The 23,854-nt window shown below is 40.8% G+C and overlaps 1 long non-coding RNA gene across 1 annotated transcript; it reads right to left on the reverse strand.

Moving 5' to 3' along the window:
* Positions 1–1,302: 1,302 nt before the first annotated feature.
* LOC113966347 lies at positions 1,303–21,947 on the reverse strand. Its single transcript, XR_003533797.1, has 3 exons — positions 21,936–21,947; positions 15,354–15,356; positions 1,303–1,432 (listed from the first exon to the last, which is right to left on the reverse strand). It is a non-coding gene; the product is annotated as an uncharacterized LOC113966347 (long non-coding RNA).
* Between the last annotated feature and the right edge of the window lie 1,907 nt (positions 21,948–23,854).

The raw sequence follows: 23,854 nt of genomic DNA on the forward strand, positions 1-23,854 counted from the left end.
AATAAAACTTCCTTCTGCAATTAGTGGTGCAACCCATCTCTGCCTGGTTGCAGCATCTAGGGCAGGTGAGCACAAGGTTAAAATTCCTTTCTAAAACCCTACTTTGCTCATCTGAATTTAATAAAACTCCACAAAATCAGAAGCAGTACTAGTGAGGATAGTAAAAGTCTAAATCTTAAATCTTTAATATTATTATTCATGATGAATCATCCACCTTTAAGAGACAGTTTCAGTGGAACAATATGATACATTTCAATGACCCGCTGATACTGGCATGTAATATATTTTGTTTTCTACCAGATAGGACACTCTGATGAGACTCTTCACCTGTTTGGCAGCAAATATAATTGGATATCTAAACGATTATTGGTACATACACCTGCTTCCACTGCCTTGCAGGCTGAGGCCTTCAACAATACCTGTCACATTGTTTTTTACATATCATCAGTAGGTCAGTAAAAGCTTGTTTTTCAAGCACAGTGTTGGGTACCTCTGTTCTGTGAGAGCTGCTAGCTGCAGCTACCAAGGGAGTATTTAGGATGGTAGTATTTGCCTTAAAAATGTGCAGCTTAAATGCAGTGGAAAAGGAGATGTGAAAAGGTATTAAAAACGAACATTGTCAATGGTGTACAGAGAGAACAGTCAAGGTTTATAGATTTCTTTTATTTAATGTAAAACTGAAACCTCTCTAAATCAAAATCATCGATGGAAGTTATTTTCTAATGAAAAGATATTGTGGTGTACCCCAAGGTTCAATACTGGGCCCAGTATTGTTTAAGTTATTCATCAATGACTTGAATGAAGGGGCAGATGCCTCCTCAGCAAGTTCCTCAATGACAGAGCTCAAAGGAGAGACCAATCCCAAGAGTGCTGTGCAGCCCTTCAGAAGGACATCAACAGGCTGATGAGATGGGCAGAGAAGAACTTTCTGAAGTTCAGCAAAGGCAAATGCAGAGTCCTGCATCTGAGGAACTCCATACACCAGTGCAGGTTAGGGCCTGACCTGCTGGAAAGCAGCTCTGCAGAGATGAACATGGGGGTCCTGGTTGACAACAAGCTGAGTTGAGGTCAAGAAGGCAAAATGGGATCCTAGGGTGCATTAGGAAGAGCACTGCCAGCAGGTCAAGGGAGATGATTCTGCCTCTCTTCTCAGCCTTAGTGAGGCACGTCTGGAATGCTGTGTCCAGTTCTGGGCTCCTCAGTACATGGACCTCCTGGAACTGGTCCAGCAGAGGACTACAAATATGTTTAAGGGACTGGAGCATCTCTCCTACAAGGACAGGCTGAGGGACCTCAGCCTGTTCAGCCTGGAAAAGAGACAGCTGAGAGGGGAGTTCATCAATGTCTGTCAGTATCTGCAGGGAGGGTGTCAGAAGATGAACCAGGCTCTGCTCGGTGGTGCCGAGCAATGGGATGAGGCAACGGGCAGAAACTCATGCACAGAAAGCTCCACCTGAGCATGAGGAAGAACTTCTTTGATGTGCTGGTGATCACACATTGAAACAGATTGCCCAGAGAGGCTGTGGGTTCTCCCTCAATGGAGATATTCAAAAACTGTCTGGATGCAATCCTGTGCCGTGTGCTCTAGGATGACCTTGCTTGAGCAGGGAGGCTGGACCAGATGATCCCCTGTGAGCCTTTCCAACCTTACCCACTCTGTGATCCTGTGATTCTGTAGGCATCATTTGCTAGGGCCCCAATTCAGCAAAAGGCTTTTGCAAGTGGTTAATACATGTTTGCTGAAGGTTCCTCTGTGCAACACAAAGCACAGCTACTTGGTTGGGATGAGCAATAAACCCTCTCTTCAGCAGGAGACATTGTAATAAACTGCAGGCAAAGTCAGACACCATTACATCTGCAGGATACCATTGCGTGGTTTTTATTCAACCTGTGTGAGATGAACACAATTTGCAAAAGCAAATCCTCTTCTTATGCACATATAAGTGAAATGTGGAACTTCTTTGCAGTCTTTCATGCACTGCAAATGAGATGTGGGTCAAAATACTTGCAGAACTGAATCATAATTCAGAGGTATTGAGATTGACCAGAAAATCTTATGACTGGAACTTTCTAAATCAGGTGCTTAATTTTGCAATTGATGTCTTAGGACTTTTACAAATAACAGGAAATGCTTTAGGGAACTTGTTTAGCTGATTTGGACTCTTTGCCATTTTCATAAGAAATATGAAATATAAATTGCTTTCTTGTAAGCCTGCAGAATTTTCTGCCTGTTCAGCTGATGCTAAATTCTAGATCCAACCAGATATATCCTGGTTTCCAGTTTGTTTCACTCATCAATTCTGAAACCATCCATGTCTCTTTGCACTGAATCTTGTATGATGGCACTGGGTCTGAGGAGCTGCAGCACCCTCACAGGGCAACCGAAAGAACAAAACACTTTCAGGCTTCTCTGGTGGATGCTCAGCATATCTTCAGGGCTCTCACTACATCCTTACTGTACTTTTGTGCTGTTTTGAACATGTCTGGAGGTCAGGTGCCACTCTTCCAGTGCCCTCCTCAACTGGACGAAAGGCTCATGGATCAAGAAAAGGACAGGTAGAAGTCACAATTACCGTCACAGGTAAAACAGATTTGGCTTAGGGAAATTAGTTAAATTTATTACCAATCAAAATCAGAGCAGAATAATGAGAAGTAAAACAACTCTTAGAAACACCTTCCCCCCACCCCTCCCTCCTTCCTGGGCTTAACTTGATTTCACATGTTCTACCTTCTCTTCAGCAGCACAGGGGGATATGGGGAATGGGGGTTACATCAGTTCATCACACTTTGTTTCTGCCACCACTTCCTCCTCAAGGAGAAGAGTTCTTACCTTGCTCCAGCATGGGATCCTTCCTGTGGGAGACAGTCCTCCATCAACTTTTCCAATGTGAATCCTTCACACAGGCTGCAGTTCCTCATGAACTTCTCCAGCGTGGAACCCATTTTTCCGTGGGGTGCAGTCCTTCAGGAACAGACTGCTTCAGCATGTGTCCCACACAGAGTCACAAATCCTGCCAGCAAACTTGTTCCAGCATGGGCTCCTCTCTCCACAGATCCACAGGTTTTGTCAGGAGCCTGCTCCAGTATGGAATTCCCATGGGGTCACAGACTTCTTTTGGGTATTCACCTGCTCTGGCACGGAGTCTTCCAGGGGCTGCAGGTGACTCTCTGCTCCTCTGCAGTCCCCCAGGGCTGCAGGGGCACAGATGCCTCACCATGGGCTGCACCATGGGCTGCCAAGGAATCTCTGGTCTGGCACCTGGAATACATCCTACCCCTCCTACTTCGCTAGCCTTGATGCCTGCAGGGCTGTTTCTCTCACATATTCTCACTTCCCTCTTCTTTTGCCTGCACAATTATGTCTGCACAATAACTTTTTCCCTTTCTTAAATATCCCAGAGCTGACACCACCATCCCTGATGGGGTTGCCCTTGGCCAGCAGCAGGTCTGTGTTGGAGCCAGTGGCATCGGCTCTGTTGGGCATGGGGGAAGCTTCCAGCACCTTCTCACAGAAGCCACCCCTGTAGCCCCCACCGCTTCCAAAACCTTACCATGCAAATTCAGTACAACTTTGTCTTTCGTTATGAAGTGTCCCACCCCAACTCACCGCAGTGCAGGGGCAGCCCTGCTATCACAGCACCGAAGTGAATGCAGCGTAACATGCAGGCAGAAACAGGGAGAAGAGCAGCATTGAAATGATAAGAGCCAGCAGCTCTCCAGAGACAGGACAAGGAATAACGGAAAAATAGAAATGCAAGTATAGTCTTTCTCAGAAGACATAACCCAAACAAAGAGCAAGCAAAGGCCTTTTATATGAGTTTGAATGCATGAGGGTGTAGCACTTTATGTTGGAAAACCCTAGTCTGTGCAAATTTTGTTATGATTTTATGTCTGCTGTTCATGGGTTGCCAATCCCTTGCTTTGGTAGGGTGACAAAAACAAAGAAGGATAAAGATTAAACCAGGTAGAAGGGGAGCAGAAGTACTAGGGGTGAAAAATTAGAAGAAAGGGTAGGCCACTCCAAGGAACTGGGTATGCATATGGGACTGAAGATATCAGCAAGCAAAGCAGCACAGGAGGTACAAATCAGAGACATTGATGCTGAGGCCCCCATTAGTGAGGTATTAATGAGTTAAGAGGGCTGTGAGTTGGCTGAGCTTTCTTAATTAGGGAACTTACTGCCCCAGAAGCATGGTCTAGAGTGGAATCTCTCCATGACACCTCTTGCAGAGGAAGTAGGTTCAAACCCCATGAGGCAGAGAGGTGCATCAAGACTACACGTGCCCTTGTTATCAGATGCCTGCATGAAAGGGAGGTGGCACTAGCACTGCCAACAACCCCACCTCCACAAGTTCTACAGGCTGGCTCCCTCATTTCCTTGGTTCCTGTTAGAGGCAGTCCTGGTAGGAACATGTTGCTACAATTCTGCTGAAATTTCCACAAAACACCTTCTGAGTTTTTTTCAGCTCAGAAAACAAATCTAAGAACTTTGTGTTCAGCACAACCCAAATGATGTTGGCTTCTGACTTCTCACTTTGCTTCACTGAACCATACACTCCAGTATAATCCCTCTAACATGTCATGAAGCTCTTAGAACAAGGCCAGATCTCTTCATTGTATAACCACCTCAGTAGCTAGTAATGGAGGCAACTTCACAATCCACCGGAAAGGAACAGCATCAGTGTTCTCTACTTGCTTCAGGAAACTGTAATTTGCCTCCTGTGCATCATCTGCTCAGGGATGTATGTGGTTCAGCCCTGATCAATGTCTGAAGAGAATCTTGTAACTTAGCAAAAGCCCAGATCAGCTCTACTTAGAAATATGTGGATTAACTACTCTAAATATTGTATAAACAAAAGCAGCATTCTTACAGATTTGAGGCAAGAACTCTTGGTAACATATTCTTGTAAGAATTTAAATCTTCAGTTATTCCTGGAATTATTACAGCACTGCCAATAAAATTCACAATTCAATAAATATCAAATTATGTCTATTAATTAAGGACTACAGGTCACTCTGTTGGTATCCTCAGTCTAAAGAGTTGAACTAAAACGTTTGCTTTGGATGCCTTTTTTGAAGTTTGTTTTCCAAGATAAGCAATCAACTGTTAACAAATCTAAACAGCATTTTTAAATAAAAGTGAAGAAAAGAAAATAAACACTTTAAAAATAAAATGAATGCCCAGTCATAGAGAGGAAAGTCCCTACTTTAACTAAATACAGTAAATAAAATACCAACCATAGAATCATAGAATGGTTTGGGTTGGAAGGGACCTTAAAGATTATCTGGATCAAACCCCCTGTCATGGGCAGGGACACCTTTCACTAGACCAGATTTCTTCAAGTACCATCCAACCTGGCCTTAAACACTCCCAGGAATGTGGCAGCCACAGCTTCTCTGGGCAACCTGTGCCAGTGTCTTACCACTCTCATAGGGAAGAATTTCTTCCCAACAGCCAATCTAAACCCATTCTGTCAGTTTGAAGCCATTCCCTCTTGTTCTCTCACTACAGGTCCTTGTAAATAGTCTCTCTCCGTCTTTCTTGCAGGTTCTCTTCAGATACTAAAAGACCACGATTAGATCACCCCTAAGCCTTCTCCAGGCTGAGGAAATCCCAGTTTTCTCATTTCCTTTCCTCATTCCTTTTCTCATCTTCCTTTTCTTATAGGAAAGATGCTGCATCCCTTTAATCATCTTGGTGGTCTCCTCTGGACTCACTCCAACAGGTCCATGTCCTTCCTGTGCTGGGGACCCCAGAGCTGGAGGCAGCACTGCAGGTGGGGTCTCACCAGAGCAGAGCAGAGGGAAAGTATCCCCTCCCTCCCCTGCTGCCCACACTGCTTTGGATGCAGCCCAGGACACGGGGGGTTTCTGGGCTGCAAGTCCACATTGCTGGCTCATGCCCAGTCTCTCACCCACCAGCACTCTCAGGCCCTTCTCAGCAGGGCTGCTCTCTGTTCGACCCCCAGCCTGTAGTTATACCAGCAAGTGCCCTGACCAAGGTGCAGGACCTTGCACTTGGTCTTCTTAAACTGCATGAGATTCCCATGGTCCCACTTCTCAAGCTTGTTCAGGTCCTTCTGGATGACATCCCATCCTTTAGGTGTATCACCTCACCACTCAGCTTGGCATCATCTGCAAATTTGTTGAGGATGCACTTCATCCCTTTGTCTTTGTCATTGATGAAGATATTAAATAACATTGGATGAAGATACTAAATAATGGACCTCTGAGGGACACTACTTGTCACAGATATCCATCATGACTCTGAGCTGTTGACAACAAGCACAAATACTAACAATAGAGCAAAGAGGGAAAGGCATTAGTTTAGCATCCCCTTTGCAGTGGGCAGGATAAGACAGTGCTACCTCTATTTTGCAGATGTTATAACGTGCAATGCAGCTGTATGCATTTTTGAAATTCAAATGGTGCCATCAGAGTAGAGGTGAATGTCCAGAACTGTCTGTATCCTCATTGTGGGCTGACTGTGCTACTATTTAATATTCACGGCACTGTCAAAGACCCTTAGAGAAAGAGAACCTCACTGTTAGTAGAGATAGGCACTTGCAGCCACACTGCTGCCCACCAGTAGCCAAAACCTGAGCATGTCCTGGCATGGAACTCACTGTTTATTCAGCCAACGTGGCATCTTCCAAAACCACTGTGTAGGATCAAAGGCATGAGGGGAAGGCACAGCTGTAAGCACACATCCTCTCAAGGACTAGAATAATGCGGTCGAATACTTTCCCTTAAATGACTAAGAGCTACCAGAAGTTATGGCTCCTATTAAATATGCACTGATTTGGGACCCAGAAATTTGTATCAAACCTCACTAACTATCAAACTACCTGTACATGTGATTTTGAAGACTGCTGGGCGTGACTTTTTCATTTGTCTTTGGAAAGCTATTGCTAATTTATTACAGATTATATGTTGATGTTTACCTGGCAGCAGTCCCACTACCTCTGTTGACTTTGTTTCAAAGGGAGACCAGATTATCATCCCTGCAGCCAGGAAGTGGGTACTTGAAGACAGCAGATTATATTTCCCAAATGGCCTCTAAAAAGCAGGTGCAACTTGAATGCCTGCATATAGAAAGACATTACCTGGCAGCACCTGGGTTCCTCTGCCACGCTGTCCTGTCTCTCACCATAGCCAAAACCAGAAATCTTGCAAAGAGCACAAGTAGGTGGTTTTAAGTTATCCATTTTTAAACAGAGTGAACCACCCAATTTATTTTAACTAAGATTGTTACTTTAGCTTTTTAAAATTCTTGGGGGGTTTCTTCTGAGTTTAATGAACTTAGCAGTGCTTTTACAGAGTAAGTGTTTAACACGTGTTGACCATACAACCAGCAGGATAAGTTCCACTAAGAAAATTATTTGAAGTTCCATAAATCAGAGGAGAATTTACAGTGTTCTTCTCTAATTGCTGGGAATAGTTTGAATGCAAGAGGAGAACAAAAATACATTAAAATAAAAAGCATATTTTAATATATTGCAAACAAAAAATCTACTGTATTATTGTAGTGACATCAATCTACTCTCTATCAGATTCCATGTGAATCCTAAACCCAGATGTTATATGTGGTAGTTACTGCAAGTTGATTGAGCCTATTGAGTAAAAATGAACAGGAAAGCACAGAAGAGCATCTCACAGCATGCTTGCACAATCCTAATGTCCAGATCAGAAAAAAAAAAATCAGACTTCTTACAGCTTGTCATAAATTCTTTCCTATAAGAACGTACATAAGACCTATATAGGTGAAGACTGCTGGGGTTTCAAAAGATTCATGAAGAATGTTTCTTGCAATGCTAAGGTAAACTACAAAATAAGTGCATACGTGAGAATTAAAAATCTGCTGAAGTAGCACAGCATCACTGGAATAGGTACAATCACCCATCCTAAAACAACAGTTGTTCCATTAGCATTTGGAAGCTTAACCAGAACTTAAACCTTAAACTCCAGATAAGCCTGATTGCAAAATGAGCAAAATAAATAAATCTTCAGACTAGGAGCATGGTGGAGAAACAAATCTCCATTGCTTACAGGTGTTAAAAATCAAAATGACATTCCACATCCAATGCTTTTGCTTGGAAATCTGTCATGAGACAAAGCTTCACATTTTTTACAGATTATTACTCGTTTCACAATCACTTGCTGCATGCCACATGCAGTGTTCTATGACATAAGGTAACTAATTACAAGGTCCTGAAGTAGAAATACCCAAGTCCAGCACAAAATAAACTTCCTTCTGCTCTTGCACTTTAAAGCAAGATTTGGAAAACAGAAATGGAATACAGCAAACCTGGATTTCTGCGAGACATCAGAGGACTTTCAAGCATATATGCAGAGCTTCCATATATGAAGGCTTAAAGCCGGCCCAGTTTTTGAGATATCTTAATTATCTCATCAATGCCCTCAGAGGTCACCCTTCACACTGCAAAAATATTGCCCAATGAAACATGGCTGGCAGGTTGTATTCATAAGAAAGTTGGATATGAGGTCTAAGGGGGTGCTGGACATCAGGATCCATGACACAAATGTGTGCAGGGCTTACATAATGCTTGCGTTCTCCTGACTCGTGTTTGCCTCTGATTGGTGTAAGTAGTTACATCTTTTCATAATAAATCATTGTGTGAGGTTTGAAAAGGCTAATGAATCTTACTTAAACTCCTCTGTCTGGTGCTTCCTCCCCTCTCTCATGCTGGTGCTAGGACAGGATGCAGACTCAAAGCACCAGAACCACACTTGTCACCCAGATACCAGGATGACAAAAAGTCATTTTCAAAAATATGAGGAGTACACTGCAAGCACAAAGAAGGTCTAACACCAGCTGCAAATGTAGCAAAGATGACAGTCTGAGCAATGTGGCTCTAGAGAATGCAGCATCATGAAGCAGCTGCACCAAAACCTCTGCATCATACAGGGTTGAGAGAAGCACAAAGATCAACAAAAGGAAACTGCCTTGTGACTTGGCAACTGCACATGGTAACATTTATGCTCTCAACTGTCTGCCCATTTGCCAAAAATCCATCTAAGAAAAAAAAACACACTGGCTATTTTCCCTTCATGATGATTTGTCCTCTGATGGATATCTGTTGTGGAGAGCGAGATGGTTGGTGGAACGTGAGATCCATTTAAGGAGCGAATTGTGTGAAGGTGACACATGGGAAAAAGCAAATGGAAACTGTACTGTGACCGTGGGTATACACTGGTCCCTACTGGTCCTGTCTCTAACACAGCAGAAGCCAATGCCCTGTCACAGAGCAGTGCATCATTTGCAAAACTCATGCTGCTTTAAGCATGAACATAATCTAGTTGAAGGCATCCCTGCCTGTGGCAAGGTGGTTGAAACTAGATGATCCTTAAGGCCTTTTCCAACCCACACCATCCTGTAATTCTATGACCCTATGATAACTTAAACCACCGGAAGATACAAGCGCAGTGACTATACTTGTAACAAGTGGAGTTGACTTTTAGAGACAGGAATGATTCTCCAGGCGAATTTTTCATTTTACCTGTCACATTTTGCCTGTTCAAACGTTCTGCCAAACACAGCATCAGGGTGTCTGGTGGTTACAGTTTGAGGATGTGTGGGTTATTGTGCCATCTTAAAGGCCAAAACTATTAAAGGGATAATATCTATATATTGTGCAGAACAACAGGGCAGTTTGTTTAGGGAAATATGTGTTGAATCTGGAATTCTGTGCCTTGCAATGCACCAATGTTTGCTTCAGAAACAACCAACTAGACATGTGATCATGTAATTCTACATTCCCCTTTTTTCTTGTTTTTATTTAATTTTTTTCATGGAAACTTTTCAGTACAACTTTTCAGTCATCTCTAATGAGCACAACATTTAGAACATAAATGCAAATAAACTCACTCTTCCTTCCCACCTCAAAACCACAAAGTACGGCTGGACCCCACAGCTGCTGCCATTTCCACTGATTCGTCTGCCAGGACTTTGAGCAGATGGCAATGAATGCAGAAGCACTAGACAGGGATGAAAGCATGAGCACTAAAAGAAGTGGATGCTCTCAGCTCCTCGCAAAGTGGAGTGGACATGCTATTTGATTGGCAGTTTCTTCAGACAGGGGCTCATCATAAACTACAAAAATCCATAGAAGGGACTGACTTACAGAACAACGCTAGTAGTATTGGTATATTGATACTAAGATGTGAGTGAAAACACACAGGAGTTTCCAGTACATTGTGAGAATTAAAACAGTGGAGTGCCTTCCTCTAGCAAGTAACAGCTTGTTGTTTTAAGTCTTGAAGGGATGAATTGAAATTCATCCATTAATGTCTAAAGAAAAACGTTTACATCTTTTTCAAATGTTCCAGCTAACTTAGCATGTGTTACTTATCTGTTTCTCTTCCATAAATCTCATTTCTCCGAGTGCCGAGATCCATGTCCCAACCACTGGAACCAGAAACCATCGACAACCAGTTGCAAGCTTTTTTTCTCACTTGCATGCTTGGTTCTACCTAGCAATATGAAAGGGCTTGGAAACTCGAGGCTTTTTTGTAGGTGCAATGCTCAGGTAAAAACATGCTCTCAGCTACCAGACAGGGTGCTAAAACAATTGAAAAACAGTTGAGTTTCCTTCCATCACCATTAACAGCTACTCAGGAAAAAGTGCAGCTCCCGTTTTTGAAGACTGCAGGCATAGATTTCCAAACATCTGACACTGTGAAGCAGTAAAAAAATGCTTCACACCGATCTATCCTAATGGATATGTAGAAAAACCATACTTAGTAGAAATTAACTTCTCTACTCTATTTAACAGATATATTCTGCGCCATCAGAGTTGTCAGAACTTCCCTGGCTGAACGATAAACCAGGTGTCATAGATAGAGGACTTGAGAAAGTGAGCAAAAGCAATGGGGCAAGTCCCCATACCACGAGGGAATTCTGCTGAAGAATTTATGGGAGGCTTGAACTTCTTGGAGAGTCAAGATAAGGTAGAAAAGACAGTAATAGTTGTGTTTTACAGGTAGATCGTATCAGACATTGGGTAGTGTTTGAGGAGAAGGGCTGGGGCAGGGGTTAAGTCTTACGGAAAAATCTAGGTGAGGATAAGACATGAAATGAACTTTTGGAAAACTACTATCCAGTAACTGTAATCCCAGGCAACAGTGAGGAAATCCTACAAAACTTGCCTCTCAGGTACAGAGAACAGAAGAGCTATGCCAACACTAGTGTTCCACATGATACTGACCTTTATTTCCTTATTCCTGTTCAAATCTCCCACACCATTCTTCATGCATAAAAGCCCATGCAATCCTAGCAAAAATAGGATATATTTATACAATTTAGAAATCTTTATCTCAAGATACCCAAGAGATCAAGTGAAAATTTGAGCGGTATAACTCTCTCTATACACTTCAATGCAACTAAATCTGGCCTTGCTTGATTAAAAACAATCAGATTGTGCAATCATTTTGGCTCCATGGCTTTTGAAACACAGGATGCTGGGCTACATGAGGGGCAGGATGATTCTGAGCTCTAACTGGTCAAATCAAGCAACATCGTTTGCTGTTACAAGAGCACCTTCTACTGCCTGTGTAATGACATTGTGTTAGGAATGCTAAATCTTAAGGCAGGTCCTTGAACCTTCAGCCTGATCAGTGGCCTCCTAGGAACTTATAAAGGATGATCTCTTATAGCCTGGCAAAGGAAATTATGTAGATTTCAGAATACTAATGTTTTAAAAAATAAATATTCTTTGAGCTTCAAATCAAAATCCCATATATTTCTATGCTTATACTCTCTGACCCATACAGATGCTTTCCCTGCTTTGTAATAGACTGCACTTATTTTTCATTTCTAAGTTGTATTTAAGTATAAACATTAGGACTATTTCCAGTTTTGCTGGAGTGGGGTATGACATAACTCACAAACTACCCATCAATAAAGCAGTAATTTTAATTACAGTATGTTTCCAATGTTTAGGTATTTGAATTCTACACTCTCAAAGAACAACAGTATACTGGCAAATTAGACACTAAAGGAACTCTAAACACTGTTTATCAAAACGCTACTACAGCCATCAACATTTGGTCATTACAGATTTATTTGCCAGAGAATACTGGAACTTTTCCTTCCTTTTTTTTTTCCTTTTTTTGTTTTTTTGGTCCTGTATCCTCTTAATAAGTTTGCCCAAATTGATATTGAGTATCCTCATCTAAATATCTCTTTCAGGGGAAAGATATCCATTCATTAGCTGCATGTTAATTACTACATGAATCAATTTAATTGCAACCAGAAAGAAGCTCTGATCTTAATAAACCTTATGGACACTAAAAGAGGTGACTCAGCAATTGAAATGCAGAACAATAGGCCATAGAAATCATCCATTAAATCATTTGTGCCTTGCAAAAGACTTGTGAGCATCATGTTATTTCCAGCCTTTCCAAGAGTTAGTAACCTAGTTCTCCATTAATGGAACTAATGGAACCATTGCCACCAAAAACTGTGTATTGTGGGTAGTTGTACTAATGGTTAACATCCTTGCTGTTCCTTCAATCACTGATTTATTGTCACTAGGTAGAAGAGAGTTTGTATCCTCTTCAAAAACTGTTCAGGTTTTCTACTGTAGCTCATAACTTCTTCCAGTTTCATCCTGATGTATTTCTGCCTCTGCTCTTGACATTTCCTGTGCAAGATCTCTCATGTACACACACACACACACGCATACCCACAAAGCAATTCTCCCCGAATACACTTGTTTTTCCCTTGTAATTTGTTCCTTAAGCATCCCTTCACCCACACAGGGTGATATCTTCCATGGGGAGGTTGGTTTCAGCCCCCAGGGACATCAGACTTGCTAAATCTGCAAAGCCTGACTTTTCTGTAGGGGACTGTGGGGAACTGCCAGACATTACTGAGCAGCAACCAGAGGAAGAGGAAGAGGATGCTGGGGTTTAGAAGAAGGGCCCAGCATCCTAAATCAGAAGACTTTATGGGGTAGCTCTTGAAGACAGACTTCCACTCACAGGAAATAATACTTTTAAAGACACTGATTTAATGGAATCATAGAGTATCCTGAGTTGGAAGGGACCCACAAGGATTATCGAGACCAACTCCTGGCCTTTCATAAGACAGGCCAAGGGATCCCACCATGTGCCTGAGAGCATTTGGACAAAGACTTCTTGAACGCTGGCAGGCTTGGTACCATGACTACTTCAGTGGTGGAGAAGCTTTGCCTTACCAAATGTTTTAGGAAACATTTCCACTACATAACAGTGTCCCACACTGTATGAGAAAGACAACAAAATAATTTTCTGAAATGAATATTCAGCAGAAATCGTAGCACCTCATTTTTGCATAATACTTTCCCTAAGCAAAATTCAGCCCAGTTTAGCTTTTCTCCTTTTTCTAAGTGTCTGGACAACACCAAATGCTTGCACTTAGGCTAATTCTGATTCATTTTGACATCATGATAAACTTGGCATTGGTTTTGGATACACACTAGTGGGGACAGGTGGAATTTCAATAATAACTCTTGTTTCCCTGGCTGTGTTATAAAATTAACCAGCAGAATCCAAGCAGATGAAGCAAAAGTGTGCTGAGGTAAATTGTATTTATAGAGCTTGAACTTTTTAATTATTGAATATATATCTTAAATCCTACAGACAACACTATTTTTACCACTTTTCATTTCATTAGTCCAACAGAATAGTGATCTGTTTTTACAACACTTATTTTCTTTACCTACTTCTAAAATTACGTTGCAAGAGCCTGGATATAACAAGAATTTTACAGAATATTTGTGGAATAAAAAATTTGAGGAATTCCTGCAGTTTGTTTATTTTTTTTTAAATGAACTGCAGTATAAAGCCAGTCACACTTCACTTCAAATTTTTCCCCATATGCTCTTATTAAGAAATGCTGCTGCACTACAGTGGTATGAAATGGATGAGGGTGACCATCTGGGGCCATTTCCCACACCAAGGGAAATGGCTGAATAATTTCATTATTTAACATGACTGCCGTAACTAGCCAAGATGTAACACAGTCATATAATTGCTTCGAATATAGACTTTCCGAGACTTCTAAGAGTTTGGCTGGGTGTTCATAAAAATAGTTTCACTCCCTGCTCCCATGAGCAGTTTAGCAATACCAGCTAGTGACAGCTCTGCCCGGTCTATTTTTGCCCCCGTATGTTTGGGCGTTCTGTGTTGACAACTGTAGCATGCTTGTACTACAAACCCTGCTTTGAACGAGGGCTTAAATCTGTTCAGGTTTTCTCATGTGAAAGGAATGTTGGCATGGCTAGAGAGAAAAAAGAAACCCTTTAAAAAAATCTTCCTGCATGAAGAAAGGAACTTTTTCTGCCCAGTAAATGTGATGTGAATAGAACAGAAGGACTAATTGTTTTCCTCTTGTTCTGGCCCATATATTGTGAATTGGTGTGATTGTATTTAACCATGATCTACACAAACGGGCAGCAAATAATGAAGCACTAAATTACAGTTTTATTTGGGAAGGAATTTCTGTACAGTCCTTGCTATAGATTTTAACATGTACTCCTCAAGTGGAATCTTTTTTGGAGATTATGCCTTAAGACAAAATATGCATACATGCACACACTCTGAGACAATTCAAAGGTAGGTGCCCTAAGTGACAGACATGATAACAATCTTTCACTACAGGATACACTGCAAGGAGGAATCTTATTTCTCTGTGCCTTTGATGAAAACAACAAGGAGTCACAGACTTGGACTGAAATGAAAGCTGTTTGGGACAGGCATTTTGAATAGTCCATTCTGGTTTCAAGAAAAATATAGACGTGTAGTAGATTGCTTAGAAAACTATGGAGCATGTATCATGGATATCTTTAAGGACACACCATGTAGGCATTTGTCAGGAATGACCACAGTGACACTGATCCTGGCTTGGATGGGAGGATGGATCCCCTTAGGGGATAGAATTGGGTGTAATGGTAGATTTGAGAATCTTTGTTATTTCCTTACTAGAAAACAGGTCAGAGAAGACCCCTATAGAGACCTGTCCAAGACTCATCTATGTCAAATGCTCCATGTAGTTGGTTAGAGCACAGTGCTAATAACACCAAGGTCATGAATTTGATCCCTATATGGGCCATTCACTTAAGAGTTGGACTCAAGGATCCCAGTGGGTCCCTTCCAACATAGAATATTCTGTGATTCTGTGAATCATGTCAGCAGCCCTTTGTGTGTGGTAGCCATGTTTTGTGAATCATGTGTGCAACCCTTTCTCACTACTCCCTCCACCCTCCATGGCTCCTGTGCACCCATATTTCCAGGCTGTGAACCAGAGAGAGTTCAAAGTTGTCCTTTCCTCTATAACATCAGTGATGGACCTGCTCTCCCACCATCAGGAAGGGAAGGCTGGGGTACTTGCCCTGGATGGATGTTGCTCAGGCCTTTGACAGGTAATTTTGGGAGAGCAGCTGACCAGAAAATAAAATATTTTCTTTGATCCCTTATATGAACTGAAAGACAGGGCAGTGTAATGGGAATATTCTTACATATCTGCCCAGTTCTTATGTTCTTGTCCAAGCATCTGCTCTTGTCTGCAGTCAGAGACAGGGATTGGATTTGATCCAGGAAGTTAACAGTTCCTTCAAGCAAGGCCAGAGGCATCTTATTAGATAGCAGTGCCATGCTACCTCCATCCAGATGGAGGTATGGTCTTATGTGTTACAAGGGTGGCAGTGAAGACCACAGGCTGCCTGCCCACATATTGACGTGCAGTACCCGCATGCCAATCCCACCACTGCAGTGGAGGAGGGAGAGTGGTCAGCTTAGACCTCCAAGGGCAACAGTGGCCCACCAGCCAATGCAGCAACTCTTCTCTCCCTGTCCCACTTGCTGATCCTTCCCCCTTGGTGGATCCTGCCTGTGGGGTGCCTGCTTAAAGTGGGAAAGGAAGCAATCCTGCAAAGCTCCTGTCCCTCAAAGCCAAGGGGCGAGCTCGGTGCCATGATGGTTCTCCATGGCAGAGGACATGGAGCAGCAGGCCTGCACCCCAGCTGCATGTGGCATCAGAGGCAGGCAGACATTTAACTTCTGCTGGTGGGAATGATAAAGATGGGAGAAGAAAGTTCCCACACTGGCTGCTCCTCCACAGCTAGTATTTACTTGAGTGCTTCAGCCCAAGCTTGCAACTTGGAACAGGGATAGGATCCACACCATGCTCCTGCTGGCAGGGCATCTTTCCTGTGGTCATCACGCACCATGTTCAGGTGAGAAGACCTCCATGCAGCATCTGTGCAGAGATGTCTATGGGGGCTGCATGAGCTCAGTGCACCAGGAGGGATTTGCATGGCATATAGACTTGCCAGATAGATCCCTTCTCTGGGGCTATGAGTTAGAGGTCCCAACTCCTCCATAATCCTCAAACACTCCCTTCCCACTCCATCAGTTTTGCAGGTGAAGGGTACAAACATATAAAAGCTGGAACTGGACAGGAGAGTGGTTGATGTGAGTGGCCGGGAGAAGGGATCTCCCAGAGGAATGCAACCCACCATGATCCACAGTATCCCCATCAAGACCTGGCATGCAGCTGATGAGGAGCTGCTAGTTTGGTTTCCTCTAAAGCAATGCCCATTCACACATACTGCAACCACTCCATATGTTGGCTCAATGCATGGTAAAACAGAGCCAAGCAGTTAATTTAAAAATCCCTCTACAGACCAAGGATAAATTGGTAGCGTAGATGAAGCCCTACTGCACAAATGTCAGGTGAGATTCTTTTTTATTCCTTTGAATCTTGTTTTCTATCATACTTCTGTTTTTCTTTCTGTGAATTCCTCAGAGCAAACACATAAAGCAAGATGTCAATAAAGATCATGTGAAACTTATCTGTTCTGTTTGGAGCAAATTGTCAGAAGCTGTTATATCATTAACAATGCAGAAAAATACTCGCATCAAGAACTCCAGACAAACTGCTTTTATTGCAAAGATATCCCTTAATTTTATGGCAGGTTTGGGGTTTTATTTAATATTAGAGTACATTAATTTAGTCTTTCTTCTTCTTCCTTTACATGCACATTAGGCATTTTAACTAACACTAAAAATAAATTCTGGTCATAGAGTGAGGAATTAAAAAGTTAAGGAATATAAAATTTAAATTCACCTAGCCAATTTTAATTCAATACCCTTGATAATCTATTAAAAAGACTGTTATTCTGTCTTCTGCATCTTCTTCCCTCAATGTGGTTTTTTATGTAAACCATCAAATTTCTGCCATTAACAAATATTTATCCATAAAAATCCTTTAAGCAAGCATTTTCAGGTACTTTGGAAAATCTCAGCACTGAGATTTCTGTCAATACTGAATGCATGCATGTCATATATATTAGTAACCTGAGCACTTCATTAATATATTCCTTTTTTTGCCAGGAGGAAAAAGAGAAATCTCTGTTGAAATACCAAAAATGTATTTCATTGCCTGCTTGTCTAAATAGCTCTCCATTTCTAGAAGTCTTTTCAAGCCAGCTGTTGCTAATCAATAACCAAATATTTGAGGATGTTTGCCTCAGGAATGAGAAGTAGAGGTAGAGCTGGAAAAGTGCTGAGTGATGAGCCATGTATAATTTTTTGCTTTTAGTTAAATCATTAATGTTTATTACCTGCATTACTGACATTTCTAAAAGTATCACTCATATTCCAATGTCACTGTGACACTAGAACAAATATTTGAAAAAAGAACTTTTAGATAAATTCATGTTACTGAAATGTCTTAAGGTCAAAAGATATGTGGAGAACCAAACATTTCAATGCATGTTATGGATTGGCCAAAACAATCAAGTTCTGTTGTTTTCACATCTTATTAAGTTCTTTCAATTTCTCTGAAAATAAGTAAAAATCACACTTTAGCAATTAATCCAAGAGATACATCAAGCTTCCTGGTATATTAAAATAGTGATGCAGGATATTTGAGATGGAGAGTGCCTAACATTGCATTCAAAAGGCACGTGTAGATGTGCCACTTGGGGATAATTTTTAGTGGTGAACACAGTGGCGCTGTGATAACAGTTGTACTCGATGCTCTTAGGGGTCATTCCAACCTAAGTGATTCTATGACTCCATTCCTTCCTTGATTATTCATCCACTCTTCTTCTTTTGTTAGCAACCAGGCTGGCTGGAAATCTTCAGCTTCTTGTCTCTTGTTATGGCTACCAACTGCCAGCCCCCGCCACTGTCACCAGAACACAAGTCCTTAGCTGAATTCAGCTGTTTTGCTGAATATTTTGCTGAGAATTTCCATCTTTACCTCATCAAAACGTGGGGTTTCAAAAGATACACCCCTGGTCATTTCTGAGCTGTTGCCTTCCTTCTTTGCCCGCACTGCACGATACTATGCTTGCACTAAAAACAGAGCTTTGACTAACTTCTGAACTTATAACTTTATCTCAGTGAAATCCCCTTAGAACTAGAGGAAAGTCAAATTGTTTGTACTTTTGTGTTGTGAAAATGTTGTAGGGAAACTATCAATAAAATATTCACTTTTTAAAGATTTCAGTGGTTTTTTGGATGCAGCTTATGCTACATGGAAATAGTTTGAATGGAGGGTTTACAAATCACATATAGTGTGTGAAGAAAGATGACTCTTCTTACTGTCATTTAAAAATGCTTTTACCATCACAACAGTCCTTATAAAGTAACTGCATGATGCTTTTTATTCTCTTGGGAAAACCACTCCTTCACTTGCTCCATCTGCATCTGCCCAGATCCAGAAATTGCACTGGAAATAAGACATTTAGTAGGTGTTTTATTTTTGTTGTTCAGGTATTTTGCCTCTCAGTCTGGCAGACCTGTGAATACTGGGAAGATATTGTGATCAATTGTGTGTAGGGCAATAAATTCCTGACATCTTTCACTGGTTATCTGTGCAGTTGGTTAAAATACTGCACTTCCACAGTTTCCATTCAATGTCCCTTAGGCACAACACTGCTGGTAGGCAATGCAGTGCCTAGGTTGGTAAAAAACTGGAACAAGAAAGTCACAAAAAATGGAAGGTCTGACTAAAGCCAATAATTTGCAAGGAAAAGTGTCTTTGCTTAAATAAATTCTACGCACATTAACTGACACGGCTAAGGCATTCTATGACTTTCTACTCAGATGTCTTGTTTCTTGTTTGTTAATTTTTGGAGGGAAAAAGAAGTTTATTTAGATCCAAATTTAACAGTAAGATCTTTGACACCATGAAGTATTTATGTCTGATTTCAGCCACGTGTTTTGTATAGTTTCGGGGTTTTTTTCCAGAACTACCAGTTCAAAAAGCTGTAGAAAGGAGTATCATAGTGTTTATTTTAATTCCTTTGTGTTTCTGTATCTGGAACTCTGATGAAGTTCTTAGTGCTAGGAAAGGTAACTGGTTTATACATCATGATCAGGTGAATAAAGATTGCATCCTTAGCACAGACAAGGGAAAAATGTCTTCAGAAATGAACATTAACATCAGTATTAACTAGAAAAACTCACGTCTTCTCATTATAACTCCATACATGGCTTTTTTTAAGGTCTTAGGCAAACCCTGTCTCCTCTCATCATCTTTCTCTGTAAGCTGTCACTTAAGTGCATGAGTTAACTATGTGCCTGGTGGGTAGTGAAAAAGAATTGATGAGCAAAACCTTCCCACTCATTTTATACCTTCATAAAAGGTTCTGATTTGCACCATTTCCAGTGAAAGGAGAATGGATGGTACTTTGAAGAATTACATCGAGGCAAAATATTGTATTTGGCATTTAAATTCAAAGTTGATAGCAGTTTCAGAAATGCCTGAACTAGACAGTCGGTGCCAAGGGCTACATTTTTCATATTCTGTAATGTTCTTCAGTAATTGCTCCAAGACTTATACAGAGAAAACAGTGCACAGTGAAGGCTGTTACTAATTTTTTGATCAAAATCATATGATTCACCTTTCTGATTTTTTTAAAGTTTCATAGCTGTTCTTGCTTTGGTTACTGTCTTAAGAGTTCTCGATGCGAAGCACCACTTACATGTTTGCCACAGCTTCTGAGGCTTGTACACGTGCGAGTAATAACAATCAAGATGCAATAAATTTCCTGAGGATTAATGGCTGGTGGGGAGGAGACAAAGGTCAGCAGCACAGCCAAGGATCATTAACCCAGGCTGGTCATTAATCTCAAGAATTTATTCCTGCCAAGGTCAGTATTGTTATTTTAAGCCAGCTATGAAAAAAATATGGCCATGTGAATTTTTATTTGATAGGCTTAATGGTAACATCTAGCATATTTTAGAAAAAAATTTAATTTTACTTGGAAGAAATACATTAGCTAATCAGACCACCAGCCCATCTTCCAGTGACTGATTAGTTTTGCTTTCTTTAACATATGTACTGTCAGAAGGGATTTATACCATTTTTTTCAATGTGCAATTGCTGTGGACCTATTAAATAGTGACCTTATTTGTGTATCTATTTGCAAGTTTCTATTTCCTTCCCAAATTTTAACTCCTAGAGCTTCTTACATCTCTCTCAAAATATTTGTATGACTGAACATCTGCTTAAGTTTTTAAAGTGATGTTTCAAAAGACTGCTGTTTGAAAGTGAGGATGTTATAGCTAACTAGGGGGTGTCTACAATGTAGGGAGCATTTACTCTCTTTAGAAGCAGTACTTTAGTACTCTCCCTTTCTCAAATGTCCCCCAGCTCTTCTGGCTCTTCCAAAGTACTATTGATATAGATGACAGTTGAAGAAAACAAAGACTCAGCAAAAGGGGGGGAAAATGCAATTTATCTTACACAATACAAGAAATATTTAGATGTTTCTAAAGTAAATAGCATTTTTCATGTTTCAAGGTGGAGCTTGCCTTTTTTTCTACATTTCTTCTTGCTAGGAAATTTGTCCCTGTGAGTTGCTCCTCAGCCTTTGCAATTCAAATCCTCAGTTGACTATTTCCGTCTTTGCTCCCACATGGGGAATTGCTGCTGAAAGAGACAAAATCTTTGAGTTCAGTCCTCTAAGTTTACATGAAACTGTGCAGTAGACAGAGATCTACAGAGCTTTGACTCAACTCACCACAGATCACAAAATATTTTTCAACATTTCTTACAAACTTTAACTCCATGCTAAGAGACCAAAATGAGAGAGTCATGTGCTACATGAAAAGAGCAAGAATGACAAGGATCCATCACAGGAATTTTACTTGCTCAGCTGCATCCTGGCTCCAGCTGAGGTCAATCTGCAATGCTTTAGAGCATGACTCACCAACGAGGCACCTTGAAGACTTTAATACCTTTCTAAATCACCCCCTCATTTATTCTTACTGACATATGTTATGTCTCTACTTGTAACATATTTTTATTATTTCCTTTAAAATATATTAACAGGTGTGTGTGTGAAAAATGGACAACTTAAGGAGGTGGTTGTTGCTGGATAAAGACTCGATTTGAGTGTAGTCCAATGAAAATGTTACACTATGCACTCTTAGAAGCCAAAAAAAAAAAAAAGCTTCCCAAATCTCACATTCGGATTGTAGATCAGGCTAATTCAGCCAGAAATATGTTATTATTCAGGTTCCTTCCCACAATATATTCAGTTTCTTCTTTCAGTCATGCTTTTTTGTATCTTTTTCTTTTACTTTTCCTTAAAAAAAACCAAGATAATTAAAGTCTTGATATAAAGTTATGGAAAGTCATAGCAAATGTGGCCTCCCATCCATAGTCCTTAGCATTTATGTTGGTGGCAGTCTGCTCCTCACCTCTTGTACCGTCATAAGGTCCTTCATTATAGGCCAAATTTTGCTCTTCTATTTTTGGCTGGACAACGTATGATTTCAGAACTTGTTCTACAAAAGTACCATTATGTGAATACTTGTGACTTGAACTTTTCAATGTACACTCATCAATCAGTACAATATACACACCTACAGACAACATATGTTTTGTATAATATTAGTGTCTTTTTCCTAACACTGTCAAGATGCTTTCTTTAGGCAACCCTCAAGAAAGTTGTTCCTCTGAGGTGATTAATGACATAAGCTTGCTGCATCAACAGTTTGTGTTTTGGTAGACAACTGCCGACCCCCACACCCCTCCCCTCAGCTTTTGAAGCATGATGGTAATGGAACATCAAATGTCATTATGAAAGACATATTAAGGTTGTTTTGAAGTGAAAACCATTTTTAATATCCCTTTATTAGATTTTCATACTAAAATTCATACACACAGGAAAAACCACCATAATTTCATGTTGATTTTGTTTAGTTTCTTAATGGTCATGCTTTCCTTTACTATATGAACAAAATGGTCCAGGAAATAATAGAAGGTGCTGAAAAATGTGCCTAATTTATCCAAACAAACAGAGAGAGATAAAAAATTTACTAATGTGAAAAGCACAGCCTGCCTAATCTAGTATCAGTATCAGTATAATCAGTATGACCAGTGTCAGCCAGGAGAAAGTACAGGGAATCTTCCCCATGGCAGGTGTTTCCCCTCATATTTTTACAAGAAAACTGTATTAGAATCATAGAATCATTAAGGTGAAAAAGACCTCCAACATCACTCAAATTCAACTTTTGTCCAAACACCATAGCACTGATTGCAATGTCCAATCATTCTTTTAATACTTCAAGAGATGGAGACTCCACCATTTCCATGGGCAGCCAATTCCAACGATGAACCACCCTTTCACTGATGAAATTCCTCCTGATGTCCAACCTGAACCTCCCCTGATGCAGCTTGAGGGCATTTCCTCTTGTCCTGTTACTAGTTAGCTGGGAAAAGAGCCCAACCCCCACCTGGCTACAACCTCCTTTCAGGCAGCTGTAGAGCTCTGAGGTCCCCGCCAAGCCTCCTTTTCTCCAGGCTGAGCCACTTCCAGATCCCTCAGCCACTCCTCACAGGACTTATGCTCTAGACCCTCGCCCAGTCCATTGTCCTACAATGGATGGACAAAGAATGGACTCCCAAGCAAGTTTTCAGACAAAAACCTAGGAGGAGTAGTTCTGTAGTGAAACGGCAAGAAGCCACAAACACAAGTTGAAACAAGCAAAGTTCAGGCTGGATGGGAAGGAAAACATTCTCACCCTGACTCTCACAGTCAAGCAGTGGAACAGTTGCTGGTTACTTTGTGCAGGCTCCATCTTTGGAGGGTTTCAAAACCTGCCTGGAGAAAGCCCCAGGCAGCCTGGTCTGATCCCAAAGACGGCCCTGCTTTGCGCAGGAGGTTGGACCAGAGACCTGAACCCCTTTCCTACCTGACTGCCACTTTGATCCTACAATTAGAGGCCTCTTACTAGAATAGTAAAATTAAAAAAAATCTGTTCAAATCTCCTCACTATGTTTGGTTGTTCTTAGGCCTCTTCCTTAGAGATGTTTCAGTTCAAACTGAATCACTTTTTGTAGTGAGTTTCTCTGGTATAACCTGCTTCAACAAGTCAACAGAAAATAATATTTTTTTCTACTAAGAAGTCTCAGAACTCATTTTTAATGTAGAGTAACCCCATCAGAATTAAAACTAAGTACATAATGTTTGAATAACCTGAGCATCTAATAAATCCTACTCTAAATGCTCATTCGCAGACAGCTGTTTTTTATTTAAAACAAAAGCGTCAGTGTATTTTATTGTCTGTTCCTTAAACAAATTGCTTGAAACTTTTGGCTTCATTTACATATTTTGAAAATTAGTTCTATTACTTAATCATATACTGTGAAACAAACTATATTTCTTGCCTTTTAAGTTTCATGAGTTCCTGAAAACTCACTTACAGTTTCAATTTTTTCAGTTCATACAATGTAGTTTTCAACATTCACTGTTTTAAAAGCTTCAATCTCATTTTATTCTTACTCTTCCCTTGTCTCACATTCTAATCTATTCTCCAGAAAGACAGT

This window comes from Neopelma chrysocephalum, unplaced genomic scaffold (assembly GCF_003984885.1).
Source record: "Neopelma chrysocephalum unplaced genomic scaffold, ASM398488v2 Primary Assembly neopelma1_60, whole genome shotgun sequence".
In the NCBI taxonomy this organism is placed as follows: domain Eukaryota; kingdom Metazoa; phylum Chordata; class Aves; order Passeriformes; family Pipridae; genus Neopelma; species Neopelma chrysocephalum.